This window comes from Gymnogyps californianus, chromosome 1 (assembly GCF_018139145.2).
Source record: "Gymnogyps californianus isolate 813 chromosome 1, ASM1813914v2, whole genome shotgun sequence".
Classification (NCBI taxonomy): domain Eukaryota; kingdom Metazoa; phylum Chordata; class Aves; order Accipitriformes; family Cathartidae; genus Gymnogyps; species Gymnogyps californianus.
In genome coordinates this window covers 122,155,317-122,177,600 of record NC_059471.1, presented here as the reverse complement: position 1 = coordinate 122,177,600, position 22,284 = coordinate 122,155,317, and the positions used below count along the sequence as shown (strand labels likewise).

At 45.2% G+C, this 22,284-nt stretch overlaps 1 protein-coding gene across 2 annotated transcripts in view; it reads left to right on the top strand.

The window, feature by feature from the left end:
* Positions 1–11,520: 11,520 nt before the first annotated feature.
* The window catches only part of BBX (BBX high mobility group box domain containing), a 146,821-nt gene continuing 136,057 nt past the window's right edge, over positions 11,521–22,284 (top strand). For both annotated transcript variants that reach the window (XM_050894680.1, XM_050894689.1), the window contains exon 1: positions 11,521–11,589. The gene's annotated coding sequence lies outside the window, so the exon portion shown is untranslated. The remainder of the gene's footprint in view (positions 11,590–22,284) is intronic.

The window sequence follows — 22,284 nt, the reverse complement described above, 5'->3', positions numbered from 1 at the left end:
AGTGAAGGGCAATTTTTGTTTGGCTTCGGTACTTCGCATATCCACTCAGAAGCACAATGAAAAAATAAATAAAAAAAAAAAATCATAAACTAAAAAGCTATTCAAACAAATGTGGTTATACCAACCAATTCCCTCAATTCTTTCCAGTAACAAAAATTTGCGACGCAGCACTGGTTGACTGAGAAATCTCAGACCAGGTCTTCAGTCTAGCCGTTGCTATCTGTATTGCAAAATAAGAGAACCTGACAAGTACTTATAAACTGATGATAGCAGGAGAATATCCCACTGGAGTCAACAAGAGCTCCGTCGCTGTTTTTCGTGCTGTCAGGTTTTCACTCACCGATTGTGAAGTTTTGGAGCAAGAAATAAGTCTCAACACAAAGCTCCAGCCTCACAAGGAAGACAGAGAAGTGACAGACCTTTGCAGCCACAGTCACTTGTTTCTAGGCAGGTCTTCTTGGAAGAACCAAGATCACGCACAGGCTTAAACTTAGGTGCATGAACAGTTCCCTCAAAGTCAATAGATGAGTATATAAACCTCCCTTTGACTGGGACCTAGGTTTGGATGTAAGGTGCTCTAGTACTGTTCAAAATAAGGTTTTTGTATGTGTAGGAAAAGTGGAGCGGAAGCAACAAGTCAGCCTGGAAATTTAAGAATGAAGGGGAAATAATTATTAACTTAATCTGAGCACTGCTGAGCATGCACGGCTTGAGTTCTCCTCAGTAGGACTTCAACAGAGTCACAGATTTAACGTTTCTTTATGAACACCCAGTTCATCACAGACCATAAATCTCACTGTAGATCTCTGCATGACTTCCACAACTTCCATTTGAAAAAAATGCAGACAGGGCTATGCAAACCACCGATTTTTCAAATTACTGGAAGTTAAAAAAGAAAATGGGACAACAGATCACTTGTGTTAACCTGGATTGATTATTTTTCAAAAACTTACGTTGAAGCAAATTGACATTGAAGGCCAGGAAAGTACACTAAAAATGCTATGTTTCAGCTCTGAGCATTTTTAAGGATTTTTTTTTAATTGAAACATGAAAATGTTTAATTTAGAAAGCATTTGAAAATTTAAACTTCTGCATGCAAATACAGGTACTTATACCTCCCCTTCCCTCCACATACATAAACATAATCTCCCAAACCACCAACTGACAAAACTCATCATTTGAAAAAAAATGGCCCAGTATTATCAAACAGATTTTTTGCTGATGAAGTTAAAACTTAAAATACGGATCAGCTCTACCACTTACCTTTTACAAAATTATAAGGAGAGACAGCATTACAACCGGGGAAGGCTGTAACTTTTACTGTTACTCACTAGTAGTGAGTAGTGATCTCAACACAAACAAATGCTTCAGCTAGAGCTGCAGTCAGTCAGAATAAGGGAAATGCACACCCACCATGGGTGTTTGAAGGCTAAACCAAGCAGGGTTGGCAGACAGACTCCAGGGTGGAATTTGCCTACTTTACAGAGTAAAATAGCTTCCTTGCTATAGCACTGGCACTAGGGAAAGCCATGAGAACCTGCCGGCTTCAGGGAAAAGCCACATTAAGAGGGCATGCAGGTAGGCATACTGTATATTTTTAAAAGGGCTAGTTCTTACAGGCTGGCCTGCCAACGATTCTCATGTTGGAGCAGGGAGGAGCCAGAGAAAGTACCCTTCTTAAGTTTCACCATCTTCTCCATTTTAACACAGTGGGACAGAAACAATGCAATGTTCTGATTGAACTTCCTCTCGTGACGCCTCTCACCTGATGCGCTGAAGCAGTGCACAGCCTTGCTCCTGCAAAAATATTTATAGTGAGTTGCACTAGTCCAAGACATGAATTGTTTCCACCTTCCTTTCTTTTTTTTTCCTCCTGGAAGGCCTCAAGATCTATCCAGTTTTGTTGCTCACCCTACATCATTCTTCAAAGCTGGTAATTTTAATTCCAAAAGCAATTCCTCAAAAAGGGAAGGCTAGATGCGGTCCCCTGTCTCTGGGTTCCACTGGATTGGATGCTTCTTCCCTCTTTGCCAGGAGCTGAGCCAGGACTCCCTGTGTCCCCACATGACTACCATCTGAAGGAATAAAATTCTGATCTCTGCCTCTTTGAAGCCTCTCCCTTGCAGAGATGAACAAGATCACTAATATTAAATCTGCAGTGCTCTGTATTTCCCTAGATACAACAAGTTAAGAGTCAAATACCATGTCTTTGAGTAGTTCAGTGACTAATGCATGCTCTTGTTATTTAGGGTCAAATGGTCACTTGCTTTGTTTACTTTACGAATGGTAGCAGCACTGTGCGGCCGAAGAAGTGTGCTGCGGTCTCAAAACGGACATAACTACAGGCATGGCAGTGGGGCAATCAGACGTGCATCTGGGAAGCTCAACAAGGTGTAAGAATTCATGCTCGGACCTAATGGGTGCTGCTCTTTCACTTGAGTCACTGCAGGGACTTGCCACTTGGCAAGCACAGACTGAATGACATCCTCTTCAGTTAAGCAGTGGACTTAGCAGGCTAAAAAATTCTTGTTCGTTGATTGTCCTTGTTCTTCTAGACAGAAGTAAATATATATTTGTGAGGTAGCTCTGAAGTCTCTGGTGGTATATTGGAGGAGGACACTAGAACAGAGTTGTAGTTTCTTTAAAGCACCATGAACATTTATAGAAAAGGGAAAACAAGCAAACAAACAAATAAATGTTTGAATAATACCAGAAACAGAGATACGAAAAAGAGGCCCTTGGGTGGAGGAGGGAGAAAGCTACTTGATAGCACTAAAATGTAATAAGGGGCAAACAACCTAAAATTGAAAAATGAGTTCCAATTACATTTTATGCTTAAAGCAGTTAAATATTATTGCAGTTTACGTGAGAGTTAAAGCAGTAATTGTCAAAATCAAAAGTATAGGGTTGAGGGAAAGCTGCTATCCTTTGGCCCAGCTTTTAATGGCGACTTCGTCAGTAAGTCTGAAGGAATCCCAAGTTACTGGATGTGAATGACAGACCCACTGCTCTCTTGTGTGTCGCTGGCTATGGAAACTGATTTGCTTGCACTAGACTAACTCAATGGGCTACGTAACCTCAGGTGAGCAAGCCTGATCTGATTTACATATTTTTTGTAATGCAGTATACTTGTATAAGGAGAAGGAAAATCTACTGAGTTTAGAGCTTAGCAGACAATTGCTTCATTATTGTAGACACTGTATATTTCGCATACACTAGTATGTTAAGTAGTTAATATATATTAGTTTAACATATACCCAAATGTCTTGCAGAATCAGAAGGAGTTTTTACAGAGGTGATCGATAGACTCGAACGGATCTGGATGCTCTGGCTAACCTGTTACTCCATTCTTCTGAAACAGGAAAAAATGGTAAATAGCTCCTCAACGTGTAGTAATATATCTCTGAAAAAGGGAGGCGCTATGAAAGAGAAATCTCAAAGCAACAGAGAAAAAAATGTATGGAGCAATGCACTGCAAGTTAGAAGCCCAGATCTGATCCCTGACTTTGCTGCTTCCATACTGTGAGACTCCTGGCAAGTCATTTCACCTGTCTCTTCCCCTTCCTACTCTCTTGTCTAACTTGTAAAATGAAACTGCTAGCCACTTAGGCCAGAGGTTGCCTTTAGGATCTAACACTCTTAGTGGCTGGTTCTGTCAGAGCATTGCAGTTGTTAATGCTCCACTAGCAAAAAGAGGCATAAAAAATAAGAAACAGAGTTAACAGGAGACAGTGGGAATTAGATGCATAGGTATAGAAAGAGAACGTTCAGCAGCAGCACCTCAAAATTACAAAGAAGAAAATATCCTGATTATTTTAATGTTGTGAAGTAATAGGAGTAAGGAATAGGAACGAAGACATATAGAGTTTAACTGTGCCCTCCTACAGGGAAACCAACAGAACAAGTTGGCCCTTTCTTTGACTTCTACAAACTTTTGTTGAGTTCTCAAGAAACTGAAAGTGTTCCTAAAAGGGGCTGAGGTGGGAACAATAACTTCCTAAAAGTGTGGTTCTTGAAGAATGGCTGTCCTGCGCTGATCCTGTGGCTCTGTTCCTACTCTAAAGTGGATATTCTGCAGCTTTAGTTCAGATAAAATGCCTCCTCCCTTCAGTGCTTGCACATAAATTGCTATTAATGTTACCATGTTATACAAGTGCATTGGGGAGGAAAATAGGCCCACTAATGCATTGTCCCGCTCCAGTGTTTTTTAACCTGGAGGATGCCATGCTATTCCATGGACTGTGGGTGGGCACAAGCCACAGGAAAAAAGCAACAGAGGTGGGACAGGCTCCATAAGGCTGCATCTGCCTCACCCTTTCTTCCCCATGCTTCTCCCCAGGCTCTGTGCAAAGCTTAACGCAGATAAAGCATATGCTCCCAGAGTTGCCTTATGGCCTTCCCTCCCTGCTCACATGACAACCGTCACTTGTAGTCAGCCATGGTAGCAGCTCAAAGGGATCCAGGGCCTGCAGGCTCAGGCTGCAGCTGGCTAGTCCAAGCTTCCTTTTTATTATCTGAATACATTTAAAATGGCCATGGAAGCATGCATCTATCTCAGCCTGGAAGAGCTACCAGTGGTCAGCTCGGTTCCACAGGCAGCAAGTAGCTTCCGCCCTGGGCAGGAGGAGAGAAAATGGTAATCAAGGACCAAACTCAGGCCCGCCCCAACGTTAGTGAGCCCCATGACAGGCCCCAAAGGAAGGGAACAGAACAAATCCTGATCACTATTATTTATATCAACACTATTATTTTTCCTGTTATTATTAAATAACAACAAAGTGAAGGGAAATATTTTCTTCCCTTTTGACAGAGCATAGTCACATGGCTACTTACGTCTTTTATGTTGTGCCATGGATTAATTAAGAGGGGACACGCGACTGGGAGATACTCCACTGCCAGTTGAGTGCAAAACAGGCAAACCCAGATGAACTCAAACAAATGCCACAAACGTGCAACTTTGAAGCCCCAAATCCTGCTGCGCATGCCTCTGAGCAAACTGCTTTATCTGTGCTGAACTGCATCGACTCCAGCGGAGTGCTGGCTGTACACAGGAGTACACGTGAACGGTCCACAAGGTAGGGTCAGGGCATCATTTTTTTAAAAACTAATACCAATTACACAGAAGTAACAGAAAAGCGCCATCTGATGATACAAGTTTCTGCAGAAAAATCTGGAAATGCAACTTGTGTGGAGTTTTAAAACAACTAATAATCAGCAAGCAATTTTAAAAATTTCAGCACTCGCTGTCCCTTGAAAAATTCCTCACAGACTCTGGCTAGCACCTTATAACTCTCCATAACAGTGACTGACTAAAGCCAGAAATATCTCCAAGTGGGCATGCAAAGAGATTAATTTGCTTAAAAGCATATACAGAGAAATGGAAACCCAGAAATATTTACTATCCTCTCCTTCTCCCCCTCATGACTTCAGTGTTTGCAGAAGGTCCTGGATTGATAGCCCAAGAAAATACAGTCCTCTCTTTCACTATGGACACAATAAATCAAAGGTAGTGGAAACTCAAGCATTTTCTTTTCTGATCATACCAGCGTACCTTAGCTTACTCATCTCTCTTAAAGGGTGACAAAATACTTCTGCTTCTACAGGCCTAATAGGTGGCTGTCTTGCAACTCATGAAGCCATTTGTAACTGTACAAAGTGGACACAAAACACGAGTGTTCTACTTAGTAGCACTGTATATTCATTTCGTATAGCTGTAAACAACTACATTACATGCAAGGTGTCCCTATCTTGACCTCTTTTCTGAAACGGCCAGTAAAGGCATCAAGTGTAATAGAGAGTCCTGTTAACAACAAAATGAAGCATCCTTTAAAATGAACTTCATGTATACTATCACACATCTACATCACTTGTATTGCTCAGTAATTACCTACTTTGGCAGGATTTTAGCAATGAAGAGGTACAAGAGGTTCCATGGTATACTACTATTAATATGGGTAAAAGAATCCAAGAAACAAGGCACTAATATTGACAAGTAAGAAACTATACCATATAAGTTTTAACTGTCTGGCTTAGGCCTCTTATTCTTACGAGCAACTGCTTATGCATACTGAAAAGATGCTGCTTACCTACAACTGCAAAGCACTTCACAATCTAGAAACGACAGGAGGAAGCTCTGCCTAACAATTAGGCCAACCTTTTAATATGTGACTCATGAAATATGTGTGCCTTCACTTGCCAGTGTCCCAACCTGTGACACCTGACATGCACCTGACTTCCAGCGGATGGATGGTCGGCTCTGCTTTCTTAGCACTGAAAATGAAAAAATGAGGTAGCATGCATTAATTACAGAATATGTTTATCCTGTTATTTTTATATTATTCCGGCACTGACTAACCCACCCCTGCTTACAATAAGCAAGATGGTGGGGCACTTAGAATACTTTTCTCACATCTTAAAAAATGTGCGGGCTAATTTAAAATTTCTCAGAAACATGGATACAATTTAGTTTTCTAAAATCAGCTTGTACTTTACCCTACCATTTTATTCAGACATAAGAAATATTATTTCTGAGTTATTTAACATAATTCTGCCATAAAGAAAAATGGAGGGGGAAAAATGAAAGAAGAGTAAGCAAGCAATGGGAAGATGCTGAAATCAACCATACCACAATGGAAAAAAGCTCAGGACAGAGAACATACAGAATAAACTCTGCAACATCCTTGGAGTGTTGGCTATGTAAAGCTGTTATGAAGCACAACGATTGCTCTTTTATTGGAACGAGTGCACTTCAGTTTCCATTGTTATTATAACTATTATTTCTGACCTTTTTTTTAATATGCCAGTTGCTGACTGGAAGTCAGAGTCCCACCTGGAGACAGTGCTGCACAAAAATTAGTGCTTCCTAACTGTAAGAATAAATGCCACGTGTTTTCTCCTTAAAAAACATAAAGGTCTCATGTTGCATATATTCAAACCCTTGCGAACATTAATACGTTGGGTGAGCGTACACAGTATGCTTTCACGCTGTGTTTGATTTCTGCAGGAGAAATGAGCTTTTCCAAAAAAGTTAGACTACATTTCCGCAGGGCTCTTCCAACACCCGTCAGCACAATCGCCACGCAGTCACCCAAAAGCTGCTGGCCTCACACTGTCGCTTTGTCCGTATCAGCCTGCGAGTCACACAAATTCTCAGGCGAATTTCACATCCATGTGGCTGGTAATATATGTGAGGTGCAGGGCGGAGAACCGGGCAGGACACAGAGCGTGGCGCGGACGCCAGCGTTATACTTTAGTAGTTCTGCCAAACAAGCGCCCGCTGTCTCTGTGGAAAGCTGATGTGAAGACTGCCGTGCTGTCGATGCCGGGCCGGTGAGGGCCTCTCCGCCACGTTTGGGCGAGGATTACTAAGGCAGCAGGCACCACCCGGTGCTGCGCCGCATCCCCGTGCAGCACCGCTGCCTGAAACCCTCTCGGCAGGTCAGGGGGCGGCCGCCGGCCTCGGCCCGTCTGCCCGGTTCCCCCCCGGGCCGCGGGGCTGGCTTCCCCTGTTTACTCCCCGAGCAGGGGCTGTGCGGATGCACTGCTGCCGCCCTCAACTTCTCCGCTCGCCGTGTTCTGGCCTCTGAATGAAACCCGCCCAACTCGACAGAGTAAGTTATCGGGGGGCTGCGCGGGGGGCCGCCGGGGCTGAGGCCGAGCGCGGCCGTGCCCGCCGCCCGCACCCCGCCGCGGCCGTTACCCCGCGGCGCTGCCCAGGGCAGGCGTAGTTTACTCTCGCAGCCCTCCCCGGGCGGCCAATGGACAGCGGCTGCCGGCGCTGTGGCCGGCACGGCTCCGCGCTCCCCTCGGCGCCGGGGGCTGGCGGCCGGTGGCCCCCGCTACCTGCCCCGCTCCGCCACCGCCGCCGCCGGCTCCTCAAACCCTGTGAAGAGCAGCGCGACGATCTTTGTGTGAGTGTGTGCGGGGAGTGTGTGCGCCAGCGGCTCCCTCGCGGGCCGCGGGTGTAACGGCGCCGCTGAATGGCTGGCGAGCCCGTCCCTCAGCGCGGCGGCCAATGGCGGGCCGCCTTATATCCCGGGGAGTGTTGTGGCGCTGCCCGGGTTGCATGGCTCTGTGTGGAGCCGCGTTCCGCGGGCGCCGAGGCGGAGGGGCTCCGCTGCGCGCCGCGCCTCGCTCCGGCCCAGCGGCGCGCTGCCCGCCCGCCCGCCGGCCCCGCCGAGGTGAGTGCGCGCCGCCCGCCGCCCCTCACCGGGCGGCAGGGAGACGGACGGAGACGGGCAGCGGCAGGCAGGGAGAGGGGTGCCCTCGCCCCACACTTTCCCCTCCGCGCCCCGGCGGCGGGGCAGCCCCCCGGGCCCCCCCCGCGGCGTTGGCGGCCGGGAGGGAGGCGCAGAGCTTCCCCTGCCCTGCGCGGCGGCTGCCGCGGCTCCCAGTCACTTTTCCTCCCTCTCGTCAGCCCTGCCTTCGTTTGAAAGTTTGGGCAGGGGAGGACGGGTGGGTTGGTGCCGCCAGCCCTCTGCCCGGCCGGGAGGGCAGGGGTGACCGGGGGTGTTTTACCGGGGAGGGGCGAGGTGAATTGCAATACAGCGCAGTGCATTTAAAAAAAAAGAAAAACAAAAAAAACAAACCAACAACAACAACAAAAAAAACAAAACCCAGAAGAAGAAGGCGGCAGGGGTAGGCCAGCCAGTGCCAGGCTGCGTTTGAAACCAGGCACCTCTCGCCGCCACAGAGAGAGAGAGGCAAGAGCAGCGGCGGCCGCGGCGGAGGGAGGAAGGGGAAGGAGGGCAAGGAGGAGGAGGGATAGCCATCGGCCGCCGCTCGGTGTGTGCCTCCGGGGGGACTTGACAGGGAAATCGCGGCAGGCAGAAACGAAACTTCATCCCGAGGGGCTGCGAGGCGAGGCGCGGGGGAGAGTGCGCGGATCGGTATCGGCTGCCGCCGGCCTGGGGGGGCTCCGCGCCGCCGCCGCCGGGAGAAAGGGAGGGGGACGTAAAACCGGAGAGGGCGAGGGAGCCGATCCGGCGGCCGCACGGGGCGGGGGCGAGAGGAAAAACCCCGGCGCCGACCCCGACAACAACAGCGGCCGGGCTCGGCCGGAGAGTTGGGCTGTGCGTTTTCCGGTAGTCATCGGCGATGCACCCGGGGCGGCGGCGGCCCCGGTGGGCAGCGGGGGGGGGGGGAGGGGGGGCGCGGGGGCGGGCAGCCCTGCCGGAGTTTCGCGTGGATGTGGGATTATGTTGTGTCCATAAGTTTAAGGTGGAGAGGGAGAAAGGGAGGCGGGCGGGGGCCGGGGGGGAGGCGGCGGCAGGCCTCGGCCGCGCAAAGTCCTATTTCTGAAGGTAAGTTGTGACATTGGGTGGTCGCGATGACAGAAAACTTGGCGAGGGGCGCCCCGGGGAGGGGGCGGCCGCCTCGGGGGGGGCTCTCTCCACCGCCGGGAGCCGGATGGGTGCTCGGCTGTTATTTGCTGCTGCGAGATCGGGTCGCTGGTAAATTACAGAAAGCAGCCCTCCTCCTCCTCCTCCCCCCCCGCTTCGCTCTTCCTCCTCTCGGGTTTATTTGCAATGTATGAAACTTGCATGGCTGTGAGGAGAGCCGATCCAGTGTAGGTTTGCGAGGAGGAGGAGGACGGGGAAGGAAGGGTTGGAGGCAGGGGAAGGGAGGCAATCGCGTTAATCCCGGGCGCCGCACGGCAGCAGGTTTGCGTTAGAAATATCGGTGGCAGCCCGCCGCCGCCGCTGAATGAGGAAGGTAAAACGAAGCGATGCGAGAGCCGCCGAGGCGACATGTACGGCGGCGGGGCGAGAGGCACCGGCAGGCGGCTGCCCGCCCCCTCCCTCCCTCCCTGCCTGCCTGCCTGCCTGCCTCCTCCCTCCCTCCCCGCCGGGGCGGGGAAGGACCGTGCCCGGGTCTCCCCCGCTCGCCGCCAGCCGAGCCGGGGGGCCGCGGGGCTTTAACCGTGTGCGGGGCGGATTCGCCACTTTTTCCGGGGGAGGCCCGCGGTTAAAAGTTTTTTTCCGGAGGTGAGTGTGTGCGGGGAGGCCGGGGCGCCGCCAGGCCGGCGGTGGTCACTCGGGCCTGGGGCGCCGAAACCATTGCCCGTCCTGCTGGTGACACGTCCAAGTCCCGCAGCCCGGTGGGGCGGCGGAGGGGCCCGGCCCGGGCGCCGGGGCAGGGACAGGGTGTCGGTCTCCATGTGGCTCTCCCGGCGGCGGCGGCGGCACCTCCTCCCCGGTGGCAGCGGCGGCGGCAGCAGCGGGATCATCGCCCGGGCCCGCGGGGAGGAGGAGGGGAGCAGCAGGGAGGTGTTTGCTGCCAGCCTGCCTCGCCAGATCCCGCCGGGGAGGGCAGCTGGGAGGGCCGGGGAGCCCCCCGCACCCCCTCCCCGCGCCGCCGCCCCTTCCCTGCCCGCCCGTCCGCCCCCAAAGGTGTTGTGCAGACTTTTCCCCCGGGAGGGTGAGATTTATGCGCTGCATTATTGCTCCTCTCCTCCCCCCTCAAAGCAAGATGGACTCTCTCTTCTCTCTCTCTCTCTCTCTCACTCACACACACTCTCTCTCTCTCTTTCTCTCCCCCCCTCCCTGTGTCTTGTCAGCCTTCAAGATCGACATTTTGTAACTAAGATGCAAACTTGATGGTGACCGGGGGCGGGGGGGCGCGGGGGGGAGACGGGAAAACCCTGGGTCACGGCGGTCTTTCTCCATATTTAATACCTTTTCTTTCCACCCCACCCCGGCGCCCGGATTCCGGTGGCCCTACACTTTGCACGGGCGGGGGTGGGCGGCGGGCGGGCGGTGGCTGCAAACGCCGCTCCCCCCGCGGCGGCCGGGGGTCTCGCCGCTCTCCCCGCGGGCTGCGGTGGTGGAGGGGCTGGCTGGGCGGTCGCAGGATTCCGGGCGGCTCGGCTGGGCTCTGCTGGGGGGGGAACGGGCATTACCTGAAACTGTGTTACAGCGTTGCAGCCTTCCGTCCGTCCCTCTGTCTGTCTGTCTCCCCGGGTGGATCTCGTACCTGCAGTCTGGCGGCTTATTCTTGTTGTTAATTTTGCGTTGTTTGGCTTATCCACGCGCGGGGATTGATCGCTCACTTGTGTAAGTTCCCGGGGGTTATTGTTATGTATGCCTCCTTGCAGATGGTGGTCAACTTTCTGCCTTTTATTTTGATAATGCGTGCGTGTTTCTCTGTGTGTGCATGTAAATAATTACGTGATGCATCCCTGTGTGTACGTATGTATGTCTGTGTGCGCGCATAAACATGCATCCGTGTGTACGAGAGACAGAGAGGAAAAATAACCCACCCTGCTGATGCACACTCAGATGATTTGCTCCATTTGCCCAATCCTAATGCCCTTTAAAGACACGGTGCATCTTTTGTTCGCTCCTTACGGTTTCCTGCGACTGTCATCTTGTTTTAATGACAACTTATCTGGGGTGGGGATGAGCAGGAAGCAAGTTTCAAGTTTTGGGATCTTTCCTCTTGTTGGCGTTGTGGTGAGTTGCAATATTGTAAAATCATGGTGTGCTGATGATGTGCCTTTATTTGATACTTTATAGGTCACTATCACATGACAAAGGCTTTGAGACAGCTTCATCTTCGTCTGTCTGTAATTTCCATTTGCCTTCCTGGGTAAGTATGTAAACTGTACACATGGAAAAAAAAATCGGTTTTTGTTGATAAGATAGAGGTCCTCATGCTGCCACTTTTTACATGGAAGATGCTTGTTCAGGTTTTAGCGCCTCAGAAAACATGTCTTCTCCGGGTGCTCATAGCAACTGCTAGATTACAAAGTTTGTATGTGGGGGGGAGGTCTGAATAACCTGAGAATTAAAAGGCTGTGCATATTCAGATCTCTCTTCACTTCTTTTCTTTTTTCTTGTTTTTTCTTAAACCTTGTTTTGTAAAGATAATCAGCGCAAGAGTTTTAAACCAAAGTAACATTAGAATACACAAAGTGCAATGCACAAGTCGAAAACTTAATGAGAATGTAAAGTACTTTTAAAATTCAGTGGCAGGAAAAATACGAAAATATAAACAGAATAGGTGATTAGAAATCTCTGGAGGTAAAGAATCAGAAGTTTAGCAGAACTGTAATACTACTGCAACAGGAGTTTGTTCAGTTTTAACACGTAAACTGAGAGCTAATTAGAATTCCATCCATGGTCTTTCTGTGTTACTGTTTTTTCTTTTGGCATTGATTAATGCAGGTACCTATCAATTTGCAAGATGAATCTTAGTGACTAATTTACTAGTATTCCTAAGCTTTCAGGTACACAACCTTTTTTTTTTATCTGTATGCTGGGAAAAGTTTTGACACCTTTTGAAGGGTTTGACATCTTTTAAGCTGAAGTAGAAGTGGTAGTTTAAAGAAGAGGTTCTAAATTTGTGGGGTCACATTCATAGATGACATAAAATGAGTGGCACTTGGAGCGCTTCTCATACAGTTGCCCGTGGTGGCACTGAACTGCATTTGGCCCAAAATGGGGAAGTGGGAGGTAATTTTTTTTTTTTACGGTACTATTGTGTACATAATTAAAAACAAGACAAGACAAGACATGTATTTGGGATAAGTGTAGTACTCATAAATGCGAATGATTAATAACATACTCTTGACCTTTTCCAGGCACTGTGTAGCAGGCATAGGATAAGTGATGGTCCCAAACACTCTGGCTCGAAGGGGGCTGTTGGGAGCAGCTGTTCTGGTGTGATATTATGACCACAAAACTAGTCTTAAGGCTGGGATAACCATTGTGGGGAGATAGTTCAAAGGGAGGATTCTGCCTGTTGTCCAGTTCCTGTAGAATTACACCCAAATTTCAGTTTTTCGGATTTTGTGGGCAGTGAGGTTGGTATGTGTAGGTCTGAGAGTATAAACAACAAATTAAATTACTGAAATTCTTTGACAGACTAGTTGCATGGAAGAATATTGCTTTCAGTTTTATAGCATTACTGACAAGGATCATGTTCTGTGTAGAGTAATTGGTGCAACAATTTTTACAAAGAACGCATTGGGAAATTCAAAAACTGGCAGATAGGCTTCAAACTGTTCAGAGCTGAATACAAATACACTGATTTCTGAACTTAATTTTCTATGTTTTCAGGTAAGAGTCAGATTAGAGTGCTGTAAGCGCCAAGGACTTTTTCTTTATTTGGAGTAATAGTAAAGGGTGCTGAACAAGAATAGCTCAGGGACCTTGCTTCAGGTAGTATCTTCAGTGATTATCTGGTTTTAATTTTATGTGATGAAGTCTTTTGGATGCATGGAATTTTGATCCTAGAAATGAAGTGGTGATCATAATCTGCCCACAACTTTAAGAGGAGTGGACCTCGATTTTGTGCATAGTGCTAAATGTAGGTCTTACCTGATGTTGAACTGGCGTGAACAAATTACAAAGAAAAGAAGGGCAGGGTATCTTTTGAAGAAAAAGGCATAATAGAAGCTTTAGAGGAAGCAGAGAAATACATTTCCTCTTAGCTTAAAAAAAGGTAATAAAAATAATGTGCCTAGTTAAGGGGAGAACAGAGATTTCATTAGATTTGTCCATGACTAGAAGCTTCCATTTACTTTAGAGAGCTTTTATTTTGGTAAAAGCGAAGATTTCTTTTATTATACAGTTCTCAGTAAAGTAACCGTTCATGAATGGAGTTTAGTAATACAGTCTTGATGTACAGGAGAGACACCTGGATTCTAGTCTTGGTTAATAAGCGCTGGGTGGAGTGCTGGTGTGTCACAAAGTAAAAGAGGGTGAGCCACTTAGCAAGGGGCCTTGTGAATGCTTCAAAAATTGGCCCACGGTCCCAAAAGTTCGTTGCATACTGCTGTCCCTCTTGGAACAGCAAGCTGATAAACCATTTCAAGCAGACACATAATTTAGGAGAAATGTAACTGGTTTCTGTGTTGAGGTAAACTCGAAATATTTAAGAAGCTTGCCCTCAATGCTTTTGAGTTTTTTGGGGACTGCTTGCCGTAAACCCGTCGCCTGCAAAACTTCCATTGGTTTCAGCAGGAGGTTTATTTAGGAAAAGAGTGTAGGAGTGGTGGTGAGAGGAATTTGTCCATGTTTATTTTCCTGTTCAAGGAAGAAAACCTTTCTCTTTCATAGCTGTTGTGTGAATAATTAAAGATATTAAATGTCAGTTTTCCACATAAAATATCAGAGGTAATCGTGCAGTTATTTTATAGCTAACATTTTTCCTTTTCATCCAGAATGATCTTAATACACTTTGTTCATAAATTAGTGGTTCCATAGCTTGCGATCCTGTAAGCATGTGAATATCTTTAAGCAGATGACGGCTCTTGTTAAATTCACTGATACGATTGCTCGCATTCAGAGCTTAAAGTTATTCCAGGTTGTTGGCACTGGTGGTCTGCGGGCTGAGGACGGGCAACGCTTCTGAAGCTCAGTCAACATAGCGTTAGGCAGGGCAGTCTTCTGGCATAGAGCTGGTAGCAGAGTGGTATGAAGAAAGGAAGTTTTGACCAAGCGAGCTGGGGAGAGTTACTCTTCCACTGCATGTAGCGGTGGGGAAGGTGCAGGTAAGGTAGACAAGACCTGCGGTGTGCAAGGCTCTGCTGTAGTGTGAAGGTTGTAAATGCACCTGCAGTGAAATCTGGGCACCTGGGAGGTGAAACACGGCCTCTCTTTTGACAGTACGTGGCATGTGTAGTGTTCAGGCCTCCCTCTTTATCTGAAGGTGGCTCCTTGGTGGAGGAAGGTACTATAAATTATGGTTGGAACTGAAATGAAACTGATTTTAATTTCTGAGTGTGCCACAGGCTGTGTCTGTGAGCTCTGGCAAGTGATGCAGTCAAAACCAGAGGCTGCTTTCCAAATTTTGGACCCAAGTCGGATTTCCTGTGCCCTGCCACGGGGGTGGCCCGCCGCAGCTGCCGATGGAGTCAGCAGCCCTGCTGTGGCCCGCTGGTGGCTTCCAGGGTCAGAGTTTATTCCTGGAAGCGCAGCCACATGTCCGTTTGCCACCTGCAAATGGAGACTAACGATACTTCCCTCTATCATTAAATCATATAGTGCCCATACATTGGAACAGTATTCCTGGGTGAATTGTTTTTTTTTTTAAACCAGTATGGATAGTGTTTTACCTTACTGTAACCTTAATTTATGTTTTCTTCTTTATTACTTAGGAGTCTGTAAAGCTGGATTGAAATAATAGTTCTATGTATTTCAAAATACTCTTGAGAAGAAACAGGAAAAAGTCAACTTTCTGACTTCTGTAGTATTAACTTTATTTCTTTTCCTTCTACCATGTTTCCCCCTTTCCTGGGTTATCATTGTCAGAAGCTTTTTCGTTCAGTTTTATGTCAAAAGATTATTAGGACTTATTTCCTTTTTATTATTTTATTTTTTTTTTTTTTAAGATCAGTAATGATACAGTGTTTCTGTCTGAGAGCAATGTGGTGAGCCTGGTACTAGTGGACGTGTGAATTTCACAAAAGACTCCTACAGCTGTCACCCTTCTTGACAGTTTCAGAATGGGTAAGACCTGAACCAGCATAAGGATTAGTCTAACTTTAAGAACGGCGTGATGGGCTGCTGTTAGGTTGCATTGCTTGGAAAAGAAAAAAAAAAAATAATCACACTTTACTCTCTCAATAATAATGATACTATTAATAGTTGGCAGTTGTAGGCATTGCCGTATTCCTGTGCTTATGTCCTGTCTGGTGAAGTACATAAGCCATACTGTAATCACACACCTCAAACCAAGGAACAATCATTTTTATCCCTGTTTTAGGCATCTGAGATACAAAGCAGTGAAGGAGCGTAGGCTTGCCTGCAGTCACTTAGCAGGTTAGCATTAGCAGGGAAGGGAATAAAATCCGCATGTGACTCCTTAGTTTTATGTCCTTTCCTTTGGTGTATGCTACCACTCTGAAGCTTTCCTGGTAAATGCCTGTCTTGACATGCGAGTAGTCTCACTGAAGTCTGTGCCAGGTGGGCATCTTTTGCTAATACTCAACTTTCATTCATAATGTTACTTTAAAAAACAAAACCAAACCAAACCACCTTCAGAATAGTGTGACGTTACTGACTTTCAATTCAGTTATATTTATTGACAGGAGAGTCTAAAGTAGGAGGAGAGCTTACTTAAGAGTTTTAGCCACTAAATGTGGTATTTAAGCTGCTGCGTATATTACATTATTTATTATATTACACTATTTAATACTGACTTCCTTGTATTAACTTTATGAAGTAAGATACTGGTTTTCATAGCGAAGTTTTTAAAATATGCATTGATCTGAAATAGCTCTTTACAATTAAATTATTTTTCATATTCATAATCTAATGCGAAATCACAGCTAACTTTCTTAGGAAACATGGAATTGGCAGAAGCAGTTACTTTGACACTCTGGCAGTATTATGATAAATAGGGTAATTTACTAATTTGAACTTTTATCTCTAAACGTGCTAAACGTATTTCATCCTGTAAGATTTTCAGATTTGCTGATTACTAGTGTTTTGTTACTGAGACTATGGATTGGCTTTGATTTTAAAATAGGAGTTGTATTTGAGGAGGAAAGCATACTTTACTTAATGCCTGAGCGTAGACCTAATTGTAGTAATCTCACAATGATAGCAGCATTTTATTATTTTTAATATTTATAAATTCGATTACATAAAAGATGAATCAACAAAGAGGAAAAGCATGGTTTTGACACTTTCCAGTGTTCATGCCTTTTCCTTTATAGCGCACAAATGCATAATGTAATAGCAAGTCCTTATGAGCATGGACAATTCAGCATGTGAAAATAAACTAGCTTCAGGCATATCTGAGTACAAAGAAAGCTAGTACAACAAAACTTCAATTTTTAGTGAGGGGAAGGAAAGTTAACAGGATTTTATGAGACTACAGTAAGAAAATCAGTTGCTTAGGAAGCATGGAATTTTTATTGTCAGAAATCTTCCACGTGGGTGTTTAGATATAAAAGATTTTATAAAATGTAGCAATCACTGAAAATAAGAAACAGCATTTTATTGACCCTGCGTGTCACAGAGCACCTCATTCAGGAAAGATAAAAATAGTTCAGTGGACTTGCACAAGATGGGATCTATGGAACTTAATTCAGGTGGAAGCTGTCTTGACAAGAAGCTTAGCAAGTCCTGTCTACACCTTCCCTTGCTGAAAGGAAGTGGGAAGGTGCATCTTCCCTCTGCCTGTTTGGTGATTTTTGTTTGTTTGTTTTTATTATTATTTTTTCTCTCTGAAAGGCAATATGTATGTAGCAAATTGTTGAGGAGTCTGCTTTGAGACATTGTGAAACCACACTAACTGTGTGCCCGGCTGCGGGGTTACTCTACTCTTAGGCAGGTGTAGCAACAGGAAGATGTCTGCCATCCACGCTCTCAGGAGGGGCTTCGTCCTGCTGTTCTGAAATCGGGAGTTCCCCATGGCAGGGACGGGTGCACACGTTAAAGGCCTGCTCCTTGGTGCTGTTGATGAGAGCTGAACTGGCCCGTGGCGTGATTCAAGTGAGGAAAGCTTAAACCTGCTCCTGGGCCTCTGGTGGGCTGGGTCATGGATTGGTGACTACACTGTACTGCTGAGTGTGCTGGGCAGTACTTTACTGCTATTGGGTTGATGGCTTTGAACCCATACCTTTCAATTCTTTCCCCAGCACGTTTTTTCTGCCAGCTACATAAGGACTTTTAAACATATGCCTTGTCAGAAGTTGTCTTTTTTTTTTTTTTTTTTATTTGTACCTATGTCCTACACAATCAGGACTTAGCCAGCGATGGGAGTGGGTAAGGCGTGTCACACGAAAATAGTTAGGATTGTATCTCTTGCGGTAGAATAGTAAGTCTTCACTCTTCAGCCTGTGTGTTCTTTTAGGAAGCAAATAAGCCTAGGTTTTTGTCTGTGTATGTGAGAGAATGTGTTATTTTGTGGTCGTCAAAGCAATATTTAAGAGAACGACATCACGAGAGATTTGGAGATGAAGCTGGATAAAGAAAACCTTGGGAGAGAATGGAAGGAGTGAGGGAGAACTTGATTTCTTATCTTATTTTAGCCTCTTCAGTGTGAAGTAACTCCATGGAAGTCAATGGAGCTGAAACGTTGTGATAGTCTGCATTAAAATCTGTCTGTGAAAGTTGAGAGGAAGTTGCTCTTTTTTGCCAGGTTGATGAAAAAGGCATTTTTGTGGTTGGCCATGTTTGATTTTCTTTCCACAAGTGGTCTTTGAGCAATAGCAGTTCTACAGTGAGCCACATCACGCTGATTTTTTTTTTTTTTTTTTCCTATGGGGTAAAGTACAGGGACATCAATGTATCTTGTCCTAACTACTGAAGAGCTCAATCCTGCAGCTACAACTGTGCAATCGGATTCTTGAACAAAAAGCCATAACCAGAGCTGCATCAGCAATGTGCACGCCTTCACAGATCTGCTGCCTGAAGTTGCTGGTGGCCTGTAATTCCTCAGGAAAGCTGCAGATTTCACATTATTCTTAATTATTGATGTGCAGATGGTCCTACCAGGGTCATGCACCTGTTGTACTCGGTGATCAGTGCACAAGCTTATAGGCGGTCCCTGACCTGATGATGAGCAATGCAGGAAGGGCTAGGAATAGAGACATTGCTGAAATATGCAGAGTTCCCATAAATGAGAAGAGGATAGAAGAGCATAAAGTGTGAGAATGCCATTTGGTAGATGATACATCTTTTGGCACGTATGCCATTTTGTTCGAGTATGTTTGCTTCCCAAGTTGGTTATATGGCTAGGCAAAGAAAACATTCTGATGCACTGCAAATCAATGGTTGGAGATGATGGATTTGGAAAGAAGTAGCATTATCACCTCCACTTCATTGGTAAGCCTGGCTTCAGATGTTCTTTCTCTTTGCAAAAAGTTTCTTTGTACCCAGATTTCATGTTGAACAGTGCAAACTTGTGCCTGGCTCTGTTCTAATCAGTGACTGCTCCGTGCCACAAACTTGTGAGTTTCAAGGTTTACCTCTTGTTTGAATATGTCTGTAATTTTTTTTCTTATTTAAGTAAAGTGTCTTTATTTGTATTTCTTCCCTCTAATTTGTTTGAGATACTCTTTCCTACATTGTGTTAAACATCAGTCATCAAGTGCTCATAATATATTTTGAAACAAGTACACAAAATTGCAGCATGATCCAGCACTGATTACAGAGCTATGGCATATGAATTAATAAGAAAATAAAAATAGCATCATTAATTTCCAGCTGCTTTTGGAGAAACAGAGGTGTTTATAGGGGGAAATTTGGTGCCTGCAAAATGAAGAATGACAAAACTGGTAGCAAATATATTAATGCAAGTAACTATTCGCAATTTACTTCCTCTGTTCTATTGATTAAAAATGGGTTCCAGTGCCGAAAGAGTAAGCAGAAGCTCCAGTGCCATTCTTTTAAAACTGTTGGACTAAATAAAGAGCACAAGTGTCAGAACTAGAGCAAGGGGAGGAAGTTTTTAACTTTATTTCTTAGTATAGAAAACCTTAAATAAGGAAAGTAGATTACGGATAGCTAAGTGTAACGGTTGGTTGAATGTGTCCGTTTCCCATTAATGTGAGAGAGAATTGCCTGTGTGTGTGTGAGGGGAAAATTATCTTTTAAGTGTTTCCCTTGGTAGTAAATCAGTATTTTCCTTGCATCTCTTGTATGTGCTTGCTTGTTCTCATCTGTCTCACCTCAGCATTGTGTACTAAAGCAGCAGAAGGTAAATAAAGTCTATGGTTAAAAGTGACCCAGGCAAAAATCTTACACTGTGAGGGCCCTCACCACAGTTTGGACTGTCCGTTTCCTTCGGAGGAAGCTGTCGAAGGGATCTCGATGCTCAGTTGCAGGTTTTGAAATCTCCGCTTAGTTTGCTTTTACTCGGGGCTAGCCTGTTGTTCAGGTGGGAGCTCCAAACAAAGCTTTGGGCCTGCGTGCCTGCAAAGTCTTCCTGGTTTTTAATCGGCAAAGGAAGATCCTGCCCTCCTGGGAGACATGTCTAGAGGAAGCAGATTATTTATTTATATAGTGAAGTGGACTCTCGAGGATGTCCCTGTTGAGCTTTCTGTTTCGCTGCGCTGTGTGGTGATGGGGCCAAAGCAAGTGAGAGGATGCTGGAGTGTGGGGAGGGAAGCACCTGAGAAAACTGGCCAGATACTGTGTTTTGTCTAAAAATTGTCCTGCTGGTTTCTGTGCCATGGGTGATCTCGTTTCTGTGTGTAGTCTTGCTTTCCTGGATGGACCCACAGGGCTGCATTTGAAGTTTACTGTTATTCTTCACTTATGGAGAGAGAAAGAGAAATCAAAACGGGAGGTGAGGCAGTCATCACAGACATCCCCATGCAATTGGTCGCAGGAGAGAAGGGCACAGTTCAGATCTTCCAGTGAGGACAGTATGTGTTCTTTTATTCAAGGATCCTAGAGAAAAAAAATCTTTGAGTGGGGGATGGTGTTTTGTGGAACGCTAACAGGCTTTGCAGAGATTGAGCAGGGCTGAAGGAGAGAGTGGGGGCAGGCACAGTGAAAGCAGGGAGGTTTTTACACCTCGTATTCCTGGCCCTTGTGAGCCCCTCTGTACGTACGCTTACGTGCCTGCTGCCTTGGTGTTCCAGTTATACCTATTGAATTGATTTAAATCATGATTTTGGTCAATAAACACTTGGTTTAAATTGATGCTTTTAATCTCATTTTGCTTTGGTATTTTTGTATTTGTTTTCTCAGAAGCAATGTCTATTGGTAGACGACCGTTAAAATATGTTGCTAAATATAGCCTTTACACTAAATTTGGCACTACTTTTTTGTTAGTTCAGAGGATGCACTGTATGCCTGCACACTTTCTAAGTGATTACATGGCTTACATGGATTTATTTAGAGTGCAACTGTTAAGAAAGTTTTGATTTAGGACATGACAAATTATGCTTTTTTTAATTGTGGCCTTTAAAAATGTCCTGTTTAGTAAAGCCACACTCATGCACAAACACACACATACACACAAGTTAATGCAAATAGAGTTTGCACTTAAAATATAAGTAAAGTATTATCCCTAATAAGGTAACCAATTCTGCTGTAACCGAACACAAGCTTTTAGAACTAGTAGAACTCAAACTTTTCTGCTTTGCTTTCTCAGATGAGGAGGAAAACAAGTGATCTTGCTTTTTCAATTCCCAGTTAGTTTCTCAACTTTACACCCAACTCCACTAAGTGACTTATGGAGCAAAGACATTTTCTCTGCAAATGCAGTGGAAGTTACTACTTTCAGGTAACTTCGTTGTAAACCTAATACTTGTTCTTGGTCCTTTGATGAAGACTCACCTGTTCGGTATTTGAACTTTGTTTACAGTTTTGACATCAAACATTGGCAATTTATTTTAATTTAATATAAATTGAGTTATATTATAATAAGTAGAATTTAACATTGGTTTGTCATAATTTAAAGGTAAATTACAGTTAGGTATTTTTTATGAAAGTACATGTAGCATCAATAACATCTGATTGAAATTTGGATCCGATTTCTTTGTTCAGAAAGGATTCATTTGTAACTGTACCTGTTTCTGTTAAGCTGAATATATTTTCTCAGATGACTTCAGTATCCATTATACAAAGTTTCTATTTGTAATAATGAATGCCTTGGGCAGTATTTTCTGCCATTAAGGAATGCAGAGTAGCTCACTAGGTGACACTGTGGCCTTATTAACCTTTTTTTTTTGTGGGAGCTAGACCTCTCTGTAGCTTCTAGCTGATACAGCTCAACAGATACCTGTCTGTTTACACAGGTATGTACTTAACGGTAAAAAAAATTGAAGTGATTATTTTAAAATTGCTGTTGCAAGCTTTCCTCTAGACTATGTGGCATGTGACTGTGACTTTAATGGTTAAAGCGGGACTTGTTAACTTCCAGGAATGAATCTAGCACCACTGGTGTCCAGAAACCAAAAAGTTGGTTACTAGATGCTGAATGTATTACTAATGTATTAGATGAAGAAAGAGTAAGGGAGAAAAAAAAAATAATAGGTAAATATGTCATAGCAATTCTGTGGGCTAACACAGGTAAAGAATTCTAACCCCCACCCTACCAAAATATTAATAGCATCTGGGCAGAGTCAAAGAGCTTGATAACATGTATTGACTCTGCAGCTCCACGCAGTTTTTCTGCAGCAGGGGAACTGTGTAGCAGTATCTGTGACCATTAAGGAATGCAGAGTTAGACCTCAGGTAGTAGAAGAGTTGTGCTCAGAAATGTAGAGTGTGCCTGAGGCCTGGTGGCACAGTTATACAAACTACTCATACATTGCAATTTTGCACCCCCCCCACCCCCCCAAGGAGGAGTTACGCACTTCAAGAAGTGTTTTTA